The sequence below is a fragment of the Condylura cristata genome, unplaced genomic scaffold, assembly GCF_000260355.1.
Source record: "Condylura cristata isolate star-nosed mole 26May11 unplaced genomic scaffold, ConCri1.0 scaffold00015, whole genome shotgun sequence".
Taxonomy (NCBI): domain Eukaryota; kingdom Metazoa; phylum Chordata; class Mammalia; order Eulipotyphla; family Talpidae; genus Condylura; species Condylura cristata.
The window spans coordinates 22,676,666-22,690,210 of NW_004567116.1; positions in this window are offsets into that span (position 1 = coordinate 22,676,666).

A 13,545-nucleotide genomic window follows, 5' to 3' on the forward strand; every position below is an offset into this window, starting at 1 on the left:
AAAAAAAAAAAAAACCCTCACTATTCTTTCTGAGATAATAATATGTCTGATTTTTGAAAAAATACTTGGAATATCCTGACACTAGATTAGACATTGCAGAATAAAATATCTTTAATGAACCTGAAGAAATCTCCAATAGAAAATTCTTGAGATTTTCAAACGGCTCAAAAAAAAATGCAAAATTTACCAGACTGTCTGAAATTTATATGACATTTTAAACAAATATCAATTTGCTTAACTAGATTCTCCAACTTCATATCAGTTTTATCTTTAGGAAGACAAACCCTCAACTTTCTTAATATTTTTACAGAAAATCCAACTGATTTATCTCCTTCAAAGAAGTTCCTCTGGACTTTCTCTAACCATTAAAGAAAAATACAGTGTTGTAACACAGAAGGTGAGAAATTAATTAAAAGCAAAAGTTGGCATTTTATTGTATATCTGGTGACTAAGGACTACAATTAAATATATTTCTAACTCAGAATTAAGCAAAGTAGAAGGTATGATCAAAGTCAATACCGTTCTGCAATTAATTGCAGAAATTCTGCAGAGAATGAAAGTGATTGTGAAGAAAAAGAAGTGGTAGATAGGTCAAGTCATAATATAGCATAGGACTAATTGAGCTTTTCAAGAGTTCTGAGAGCCCTATCCATTGCGTCAATGCCTGCAGAGATTTCTATATTTCATTAGAAATTAATAAAAGTGGTTAGAAGCCTTCTAAACTCCCCTTTTGATCTGTGAAATTCATTAATATGTAAACTCTAAGGAGATACGTCTTTCTTCCTTATGTGACAGAGAGGAAGTGTTCACTAAGAATTATTGAATATATTCGTAATCTATTAATAATCTAAGAGAATACTCTCACTTATGAAAGACTACATGGCTTATTATTTAGTCCGTGAATTATGCACATAGAAACCAAGTACCAAAGACTTAAACACTGTTGCTTGTAAATTTCTCCTTCTCTGGGAATTCTGCCAAACATATTTAGTGATACAACTATATCTTCAATCATATTTACTCTTCTCTAAGATTAAATAATCACCAGGTATCATCATAAATCTAGGTGAGACTCCGGTAAATACAAAGACAATAATGTTAACTAGTCAGTAGTAGCAAATGTAAATGTAGAAACTCAAGGCACAGAGACTCAGCATTTCTGTGTCATTACATTTATCAATTTAAAATAAGTAGTAAGAAAAATACATGAGATTCCAGATAATTTCAGCTTTGGAGATTCTCATCAGATTTTATTTTCTTTGAAACCCAGCCACCTGCTGCTCCATGAAATTCTTAAAACTTGTATTGAATCCCTGAAGAATGGACACAGAACCTCTGTCTAAACATTTTACTTCAAATTTAATGATGTTCAAAATCAATGTAATTAAAAAAATCTTCTCTCCTAGCAATAATATCTTATTTTGGCAAGTCTAAACTTCCCTCAACAATATCATTTGGATTGGATTATATTTAAGTGCCTTATTAGGTCAATGCTCTTGACAAGATACCTAGAAATTATTTCAATTTTTAACATAACTTTCCATTTTAAATATCAATGAAACACACTTCTTTCTTACAGGAATAAAATATTTCAGAGATGTGAAAGGATAGAAAATGGTCAACATTAGAGCATGTTATTCTAGGGCCCTCCCTGGTGGCATGGTGGGTTAAAGCACAGCACTAAGAAGCTAAAGCCATTTCAGCATGAGATCGATCCCCACCCAGGAGGTGACCCACATGGAGAGGCAGACCTCTCCTGGCCAGCTCACTGCTCCCCTCAGCAGTGTACTTCATTGATCTGCTTGTTCTGCTCCCACTCTGTCTCTGATGAATCCTCTCAATGCCCCTGCACCTCTGTTCTGTATGCATAAATAAATAAATCTTAAATTATATATATATACACATTATATATAATATATATAATATATATAATGTGTGTATATACACACACACACACACACACATTACTCCAACTTGTAATATTATGCTTTGTTTATTCACATGTCATCACAGTGCTAATGTGCCTAAGTAAACATTTTTAGCATGCTGATTAAAACATGACTTAGAATAGTAACAAGTATTAGATGATTTTGTTTAGATGTGAAAAGTAGAAAAGCAAAATGGGTTTGGACACAACCAAACCAAAAAAAATTCTAGAAATCTGACTGTCAAACTGTGGCTACCACTGTTGAGATGATGGAGCTAGGATGGAGGGGGCCAGATTGGCAATGGTAGTGGACTATGCATATGTAAGTGGTGGGCGTCGTGTGGCAACATATATCTGTAAAGGTATGATCCTATATCTCTGAATAATATACAGTGTTGTAAACAAATGCATATTAATAAAAATCATAAACAAGGAAAATAATGGTAGAGACAAAAATGTTCACTATATTAATTTTAATCCTTACATAAAAAGATATGTGGGAACAAACACACACATACACACATATATACACATACACATATACACTAGATACACTGGTTGTAATTATTTTTAAATGAGATTCTGAATAAACTTATTTCAGTCTTAAAAGCATTAATACAAAGCAATTAATGCATTGGTATGCATGTAATCTATTGTTGAGATCCTGCTTCAAAGTCAGTTACAGCTGGAGCAGTCAAAGCTGATTAATTACTAAGTCCAGGAGGCATTAAGGCAACTGTCAGACCCTGGGATATTTTGGAATAGTCTCAATATCATAATGAAAAAAATTTGCATATTTTTGTAATAAAATTACAAAGAAATTAGCCTCTGGTATTCTCAAACATATGAAAGCAAATTTAGTTTCATTTTGATAAGCCAGAAAATGTTTACAAAATGCTTCATAGCCATACTACAAATACGGCATTTTCTTCATTTACTAAAAACAAAACTGAATATTCTCATCAGTAAAGTAATGTACATAATATCCATTAGTATGCATCTATTTTGAGTATTCCTAAAAAAGGGTTCTGGTCTTTTACCTTCTATTTGCCACTATCCATAATCACTTAATTTTCAACTCCATATATGTACATGATAAGAAGCATATTGTTAATTGATTTGCACACTTATAAAACTCTATTCAACTATTCAAATCTTATCAATTCTGAAATAGTTCAATATCCAGGATTATGAAAAAAGTAATTAGACTTTCAAGAGATATATATATATCAGATATATATATCTGACTTCATTTTAGGCACATACTGCTTTGGCAATTAGATGAAAAGTAATAGAGTTCCTCTTGTGACTATATACACATTTGGTCTGTGGGGAAAAATCAGTATATGCATCTCAGAGATAGCACTACATAAACCCATACACCATTTGAATGAAATATTTTGGGATTCTATAAGGCCCTAAAACCCAACCATGAACCCAAAGTCTAACAAGCTCTGATATAGTGAGACAATGTTTTCTACTTCTTTTAGCAAAAGGCTAGCCATTTTATTTAAAAAGAAATAACAAGCATTTATAATTTTCACACTCAAGAATTTAATAATGGGATAAAACTTGGATCTAAGATCTTTATTGGATACATATTCAACAAAAAGTGTGGAAACAAAAGGAAACTTAAGAAGGTAAACTGTGATCCAGACTCAAGCCATGGTCAAGCAAGAAAGGATTTTTGAAATGAATATTGCCTGTGAGGGCTGTCCTGGGAAAAAAAATGTCTGAGGCTTCATTCTTCCGACTCTCGCAATCACTATATACAAGTTGCCCAGAGAAATGCTGTTATCAAAGGAAATGACCCTTTCCTCAACAAAATGACTGGGAGGAGCTGACACCTAGATACTGTCTTTTGACCAACTGCCCACCACAGAGCCACTACTACTTTCATGTAGAGGTGCTCTACTGAAACACACTGCCAACGCAAGCAGTGGCGAGGAAGAAGTCTACAGATCCATGTGGGTCAGGTCCCTGGCCAGGGATGGAATTGGACCTAGTGATAACTGCACTGAGACTAAACCCCTAGACCACTAAGAGGCCTGAAATATAAGGTCTTTGAATCTCATGCAATGATCAATGCCTCCTCACAAATTACTACCTCCAAGCTGGTGATATAATTTTAATATGCTATGATAGTAATCTATTCAGTCATCAGATCTTATTTTTTAAGATTTATTTATTTATGCTTACAGAACTGGGGTACAGGCCAGACATGTGGTGGGTGAAAGGATTCACCAGAGACAGAGTGGGGAACAGAACAGGCCAAATGACGAAGTACACCACTGAGGAGAGCAACGGGTAGGTCAGGAGAGGTCTGATGTACCATGTGGTTCAGCTCTCTGGTGGGGACTGAACTGGTGCTGCAGTGGCTTCAGAGAGCTTCATACTGCAGTGTTTTAACTTGTTGTGCCACCAGAGAGAGCCCAGATCATCAGATTTGAGTAAAATATGTAATATGATCACTGGATCCCATGACTGACTCAAAATGCCTGTTTGGTCTGACGCAATAGTATATGGGTGCTCATACAGTGACAGAATACTCATTAAATCCTCAGAGTAACTGCCCCAAGGCCACAGTAAAGAACATTTTAACTCATACATAAATTTTGTATCTTTTCCTGGATAAAAACAAATTTTCACTCTTCAAGATCTGATGTAATCAAGTTGACACCAAATAACTGCTTAGGAAAAAAACAAAAACAAAAACAAAACAAAAAAAAAACTTTGGAAGTATCACAGGAGCCAAAACATTCCTTGAAAGCTAAAAAGACCTTAATTAAAAGTATAAATCTTTGATGTAATCTTTTAAATAAGACAAAGTCTAAAATCATTGAGGAAGAGGAAAGATTCTATAGATGATAATAATTTGATGGGAGATACTTAACAGGGGAATTTATACAACAGTTAGACATCTGGACAACTTTAGCATTCAATGAACAAGGGACTGTGAGTTATTAAAATGTGAAAATATTTTTTATATCCATCCTAAAATTAATCTATTTTTTGGTGTATGAACAAAATCAACACAAAAGCATCAAATATTTAGTTAATGGTCATAGACCCTATAGCATGCATTTTTCATAGCATAAAGAAAGAGAGACAGGATCTAAAACCAGACAGCCTGGATTCCAAGTGCTAGTCTATCAATAACATTATGTGATCTTGGAAAGTTACCTATTTTCAAAAATTCTTCACTATAAATGATAGAAAAGAGCAATATTCTGAATAAGTTTGCTTTGAGGTTTAAACATACTCCACAAATGATTCCCTAAGTGTATATATATGTGTATATATAAAATGATTCTCTTAGATGAGTAGTATCATCTACTTAAATAAGCAAATAAAAGCTCAAGAAAGTGACTTTTGAAAATTGTACCTCTGGTATATGAAAGAGCAAAGATCATATCTTTTACTTTTTTTGTTTTGTGTCTATTGTGTCCTATTCGACTATGACACTTTCTCTGTTTCTGATTTGTGCAGTCTAAGACAAAGGATAGATTTATTCAAGCCATACTGACAAGTAAAGTAGATATAATGTCATTGACAATAATATGTTAACAAAATTTTTATTCAAGAGAAAATTATCAAAAAATTCTCTAGATAGAAGTTCTAACTTCACTTTAAAAGAATATTTCCTATACAATGTTGTGTATATTAGAACTTGGTGAAGATGATAAAATGTGTTTTTCCAGTAATTAAGCTTCATGGCAAAACTGAAATGTGGAGTGGAGTTTATTCCTCCCAATGACGTCACTGTGATAAATTCATTGTATTCTGCAGTTTGTCACACAATCTCAAAATGTCTGGAAAAAAAATTTTGTAGTATCTCAGAGTAGGTTGACTCTCAATCACTTACTGGAAGCTATCAAGACAGGGAAAGATATATAAAGATACCTAATCCTCCAACCTTCTCTAAAACATCAAATGTGCTTGCACAAAATTTCTTCCTCACCGTAAAACAAATCAGGGATAGAAAATAATTTATCATTATTATTATTATTATTATTATTATTATTATTATTATATTATCCTCCAGCAATGTCCATTTTTTACCAACAAGATAAACTTTCAAACTTTACTAAATAATTGAATGGTTAGATTGACTACATTTATGTTTGTCTTGTGTTTACAGGGAAATTAAAAAAAAAAATAACCCTCTTGTGATGATGAAGCTCAGAACAAATCAAATTATCAAATAAATATTTCTTGCATTTCCATTTTGGGTACTAAAGAATTTGAATGCATACTGACTCTGGATCTAAAGTAAAGTGTCTTCACTTACATAAGAGTGACTAGAAAACTGGACTGACATCTTTTCAGGAAAATGGAAAGATTATTCCATAATTCCATACAGGGGAGATGTTACCATTGTGAAAGCATGTGTCAGAAATCACTCCTCTGTTGGCACTGGGCTAAGAATTAAACACAGAGGGAAGTAAGGCTAAAACAAATCAAAAACACATCATAACCATTAATTTCTTAGAAAATGTTAAAGACCTTTTTTATTGTTAAATACAAAAACTGCTATACCAATTCAGACAGAATTTAAAAAGTAAGAACCTGGCATCCAAGTCTAATTAGGTAATTGGCTTTTTCTGCATGGTAGCAAGAAGAAATAGATATGTGTTCTTTCCCATCAATCATTATTACGATTGATACACACAAACATACACTCAAACTACACAGCCACACAAATTAAAGAATTATCATGTCTGAATATTTTCATTGTGCGTACATTGTGTATGAGGATACAGGGGCTGCATACTATGTACTGCATACTATGTAAAATGTTGCATACCGCAAATGTTACCTCACTTGTCTTATGTAAGTTCTGTAAGTTCTGTGGAGAGAGCTCTGAGGTCTGACGAGTTCTTGTTAAAACACAGGTTTAATTAAACATGACCGTACTTGAATTTGTGGTAGAAATAAAATTTAAGTCCTATCTGTGAAAAAAATATGCTTTGAACATGAAATGGTTGTTATTGGTTTCTCAATAATCACCTCCTAGCAACACCAGATTTCTATGAGTAGCCAACAATAAAGAAAGCCAAACACACACACACAAATCAAATCATGTATCTTAAAAGGTTGCTTCTGGACCACTCCAAATAGTTATTTCTAGGAATTTTAGATTTTTAAATATATAGCAATATTAGAACTATTTTAAAAATCCTATTTCACTGTAAGTTGAAAAATAGAGATGTTTAAATTATTTTTAAAGTATTTTACTTAATTTTGTTCTAATACTCACACATCTGGTTAAAGTAATTGCACTCAATTTTAGAATACAAATTGCGATCTTTGCTTCTTAATGAAACATTAAAAACCTTCTGTGAAAAAAGTCACCTTCTGGAAAGCTTAAAACATAGCCTATCATTTAAATTTACTATGGAAATAGTATTAATTTTTTTATAGATTTAAAATACAGTAATAAATCCATCTGATATCCTTACAAAACATGTTACTGCCATATAAAGCAAGTGATATTCATTTTCTTTTCTTCCCTGACTCAGCTGTATAATAGCTGAGAGTAAGCAATATTTGTTTAGTACAATGTTGAACTTTAAGTGGTTTTAAAGAAGCTTTTCATTTAATTTATAAGAGGATTGTATCCAGAAGCATCAGGATAAGTGCGATAGCAGTTAATAAGGAGAGTCATTTAAATTAGAGAATCATAATTAGATTCAGATCAGTTCAGCACCCTTGCAAATGAAATTAAGAAAAAAATAACATTTATAATAGTAATAAAAATAAAGTAATTGGGAATAAACTTAAAGAGGCACCTTTGGGAACTACAAACCACTGCCTTTAAAATTAAAGAAACAAATACAATGAAATATATGGATTGGAAGAGTTAATATTGTTATAATATCTGTTCTACCAAAAGGAAACTTCAAATTCAAAGCAATCCTTATCCAAGAGCATGTGGCATATTCGGTAAAAGAAAAACATAAAACCTAAATCCCCATAGACCTAAATCCCTGGACACCAGTTAGCCAGAGTGACCTACTACAATAGCACAGAACTGAGCAATGTTAATCATCGCTTCCGTATTATTCACTTCTGAACCAAGAGGAACAAGAGAATAATAACCTCCTTAGGGAAAGCATGCAGAAAGAAGAAATCCAACAGACGCTAAAATAATTCTAAAAAGTCTACAGCTCTTACAAGTAGTGCCATTAAAACCAAGGGGGACGGGAGGGGAAGAAACAGAGACATCTACAAGTCTTCATAATTTTGCAATACTAGGAGTTGTGGACTGTAAGGCACTTTGGTTCATTGCTAGAATGTTTCTATGAATGAGAGGAGTAGCTCCTGTTAGGATTTACTAGGGTCGGGGAACTCTATTCTGAATTTTATTTTACCCACTTAATAACCAAATGTTATTTTTGTTCAAAAGATAAATGAACAAACTGAGTTTCAAATGGGTTAGAGGATAATTTAAAAAGTATGCATTTATTCACTAAGCAAAATGCTGAGTGCTTACAGAATGTATGAAGTCTAAGTTTCATAAATAAAATTTTGAATAAAATAAATGATAATGAAATTGGAGGGCATACCTGTGATGGTACTGGAAAGACAAACAATATAAATAAAATTTCATATTTAGGTGATATTAACAGCTGTCCAGCTTACATACATAAGAAAATAGAATCAGAGTAGTAAAGGTTGACAACATCCCCAACATAACTTCTAAATAAAGGAATGAAGACAGATGGGAAAGAAAGAGAAATAGGAAATACAGCTTAAAGCTAATGGAGTAAGTTCATGTAGTACCCTTTGGGTTATTTTGGCATTAGAATGATTTTTTTCCTCAATTTAAATTAGTTGATAGTTCAGTGGGATGAAAATTACATTTTAACAGAAGTATATTTATTCCAACTTGTAGGTACTAGAGATATAGACAATAGTATGAGAAAGTAAATCACAATTATTAATTAATCTCTGATGCCTAAAATAGTAGAAAATTCCATCCCTTTTCAAAAGATTTTAAATCAAAGGAATATTAAACTCAACACAGAAATATTATGATTCAAATTTGAGATAATATATTCATTCCGATAGTAAATTTACAAATAATATTGCTTCAGATACACAGAATATTTTAAAAAGGAGAATGCAGAAAGTATTAATAACACATGAGTTTTATTTTGGGATCAGAGAATCAATTAACTATAAACTATGGGTAGAAAACAGGACCCACCCTGGTGACAAGCAATGGGTAAGGACTCAGCACTGCAAGCAGGCCTCAGCTGCTGCAGTGCCAGTTGGATCCCAGGCCGCGGAGGTGATCGCAGCAGGACTCTCCTGACCCGCCCGCTTCTCCCCTCAGCAGTGTACTTCATCTATCTTCCTGTTCTGCTCCCCACTCTGTCTCTGATGGCCTCTCAATCCTCTCAGCAGCCCTGTACCTCTGGTCTGTACCCCAGTTCTGCATGCATAAATAAATCTTAAAAAAAAAATGGTAGAAAATAGTCATGAATTAGCACTGCTATAGACTCAATGCAAATTTATAAGTTAATATATCATGTCCAAATTTCCTAACAAATAAAACGTTATACCACATTAACAGAGAAAGAGGTACAGAATGTAGGAGGCAGAGGCACTTTTTAAAAAATCTGTATTGGCCCTTGGAATACCGCATATCAACTTGGTTCTAATCATCAAATGGGAATTTATTGAACAATAAACATGACCAAAATATAGCTACTTTGTAATTTGAATACTGAATAAAGGAAATGGAGGAGAGTAAGGAAATTGAATGAGTGGTAGATGGAAGTATCTAAGAGGCTATCCCTAAAGAAGGGAATTAACTTATTTTGATTGGTCCTAGAAAATCCAGACTAATTAGAATTAACAGGGAAGCAGATTTTTGCCTTACTATAAAGTAAATCTACATAACCATTGGAGCTATCCAGTAATGAAGCAGGCTATCCAAGAATAGTATCGATCACCTATTGAAGACTAGTAACTAAAGTTAATTGACCTGGATGAACAGCTAAGAGAAGTATTGTGATGAGCACAGTTTATTAAACTAATATGAATGCATCACCTATGATCTTGTTTAAAGGAAGATTCTGAAAAAGTATGTGAGAATAGTGGTGAGATTTTATGTTTCAAATAAATCCCTAGGTGATGTCCATGTGGCTGATCTCATTGCACACATTTTGATTGGCAAGTGTCCTACAGAATCTTACAGAATTGCAGAGACAATAATGGCTAATATAAAACCTATTGCTGCAACATTTTAGTGGTGATCTTTCACTTTGCATTAGTCTTTCCAGGTTTTCTTAATATCATCAAAAAGAAAACCTTCTTTTTTACATATAATAGTTTATTTTGCATCATTTTGTGCATTTTTTTCTATCTCAATTGTAATCCCCGTGTGTTTCCCATCACCAAGTCACCCATGTGCCATCACCATAGTCCCGTGCACTTCCCTCCCCTCACCCTTTTTAATCCCATTCCCCACTCCACCCCCATAAAATGCCTCTGGTATATGGCTGTTCATTATTCTTATTATTTTCTTGCCTGATCCATTATATTCCTGCTATGAGTGAAACCATCCAGTATTTTTCAAAAAAAGAAAACTTTTTATTGAAATATGCACATTAGAGGAATGCTGAATTGTTACAGGGATTTTGGTAAATTGAAAGAGGCAGCTGAAGAGCTCAAACATGTTTAATATCCAAAGCCTTTGAGATTTTTCTTTTTTATGGTCCAGTTATAATAAAGACCAACTAAAGTTTTAACCACTTTTCTCTGGATGGTAGCTTACTTGTATGAATTTCCAAAAACAAGACTAAGTGCAGAATCTTCCTGTAAGTAAGGATTCTAAAAATCATTTAATCTGATTATAATTAAATCATTCAGTTCCCTCAAGAAGTGAATTTTTGTTTTACCCCAGATGAATAACTCTGTTGTGTATTTTCATATAAGGCATCAAGGAACAAAAGAGTAAATATTTTAAAACAGTATTAAAACTTGCTATAGAATAAACATAACAACTAATTACTCTTCCTTTTTATGACTTCACATCACAGATTATTTCCATTATGCAATTTTCAACAGGGAGTATTCATATCCTAGCTAAGAATTTCAGTTATCTTCAGAGAAAAAAAATTATAGTGTCATATCTAGTGAGATAAAAGGAGAAAATGAAATTTAAAAATCCAAGAAAATGTCTCATGTAGAAAGAAGCTTACTGAATTTCTACCACTTAAAAGCAAAAGATAAATTAATTGGTCTTTTACATTGCATACAATCACAATAAATTGCAGCAAGAAACTAAGCTTCTGCTGTTACACAGAATCTAGTGGAAACCGTTCTACTATTTTCGGAATGATAAAAAAGATATCTGACTTGGGTAGGATTTAGGTGACAGTTAAACTTGATTCACCCTGCTGGTGGAAAATGAAACCATATTTCCTCTGGGTTCAGATGTCAATCAATGAAAATACAATCCTGGTAAATAAATAGGGTTGTGTTATCTCATCTATTCTTTTGCCTTTTCTGTCACAAAGCTATTGTAGAAGATCAATTGTGGAACTGGCTTGTGAATCAGAAGCACACAATTGTCTCTCAAAGACAGATTCTGAATCAAAAAAATTTCAGCATTTAAGGTTAGGAAAATATTTTTCACAGGAACAAATGGAGGGAAAGTAACTAATTTGAGAAATAAATGACAATCCCCTTTATGTAAGATAAATTATATAATTTATATATATAGCCTGTGTACATATTATGAAAATACCTCTGTATGTGTATATGCTACATAGATATATAACATGTCACATATATGTTAATATATATGACCATGTACAGACACAAATGTTGTGTGTGATCAGATTTACATAGTAATGTGTGTGGGCTACAGATGACAGGAGTATTAACTTGAAATTTTATACTAATATTTAAAAAACATAGAATGGGAAGATCATGCAAATATCACTACTGGCACCTCCAGAATTATTCTGGGGAAGCACAGCATATGTTTTTAAATCATTTGTCCTGGAACTAAAGACAATATGGAAAAAATATCAGTTGTAGTCTAAAAAGTCCTTACTTAAAAATACTTCATGGTGAACATACTGTAGTAAATACACGTTTATTTTTAATGACACATACCTGAAGCTTATATGGAATAACTCAATGGTATAAATATTCACACAACCTATAGTGAATATTTAAATATAATTTTATTCTTTTTTTAAATCAAATTTTATTAATTTGCCATTTGTTCACATAACTGTATATTTGGGGAGTACTAGTTCCCACCTCAACATGAGAACTTACTTCACCTCCCCTCTACCAAAATCTCAATGTCAATATGTTATATAATGTGGCTAATACAAAGGGCAGTAGACAACTAAAGAAATCTTTGCGTTTGACTAATTTATCATGGTATCTCTTGGACTGCTATAGATGGTCAATCTATCAAGTTTAAATATGAAAATCCTCATTTTCAAAATGACAGAGTAAAGACTCCAAATACTCTACCTTCCCCCCCACCCCAGACTTTAGCCACTTCACAAAGCCACATCCTTAGAAAAAAAAAAAAAAAAGAGAGAGAGAGAGAGAAGAGAATGTGTTTCTTTGAAGAAGTATCACCCAACTGCCATATCAATGAAATTATTCTTTAAATCGACTTTCTGGGTTTTCACCTATGATTCATATATCATGTAGATTGTGTATTGGACAAGGACAAATAACCAACTTTCAAAGGTTATTGGGCCCTGACTGAACTAGCAGTGATTTCTGCAACAAGAAGTAACACTCTATTCTGCCAACCAGGGCAGGGTGCTATTAAGGGGTCACATGATAAATGATTGCCCAAGACCCATCTCAAAGTGACTGTAGTGTGACCCCAAACTTTGCCATGGTTATTTTATCAATTCTAACATGCATAGGTGGAAGGCCTAATAGATATTAGAAAAAATCCACTTTTGTTACCTGAACTTGGTAACAAAATCATGAAGGACCATAATTGTAGAAAACAACAGTTGGGGGTCCTGAGATTTGTCTCTAGCCACCAAGAGAGCAAACCATAAGCAATATTGCTTTCTTAGAGCAACGGAGAGACTGGTGTCACCAACACAAGCATGAATTTTCCAGGACCAGTGATTCTAATCACATTTTTATTCCACTTGAAGAGCCAGACAAATGGATCTAGGAGAAAGATCATGAGTTATTATAAATTTAATCGGGTACTGACTTTAATTTCAACTGATGTTTCAGAGGCAATTTCTTCGCTAGAGCAAAGTACTACATCCTGGCACCTGATGTTCACGTATTGACCTGGCAATTTTTTTTTTTTTAATTTCCCTCTGCCTGTTATATAGGACAGTCTGCATACTGCAAGCAGATTGAATAACACATCTTCATTCTCTTATTCTAATGCTCTATTATGTCATAATTTAGCTACAAGTACACTTGTCCTTTCTCTATCCCATATTCCACATGTATCTATTATACTAATAATATCATATAGATTGAAAGTTATATAAGCCAAATGTGCCAACAATCCTAGATACGTTGATAATGTTTATGTATACTTCAGGGTAGAAAATAAATTCAATGGGCTTCTGTAAAGTTTCTAAAAAGTACAT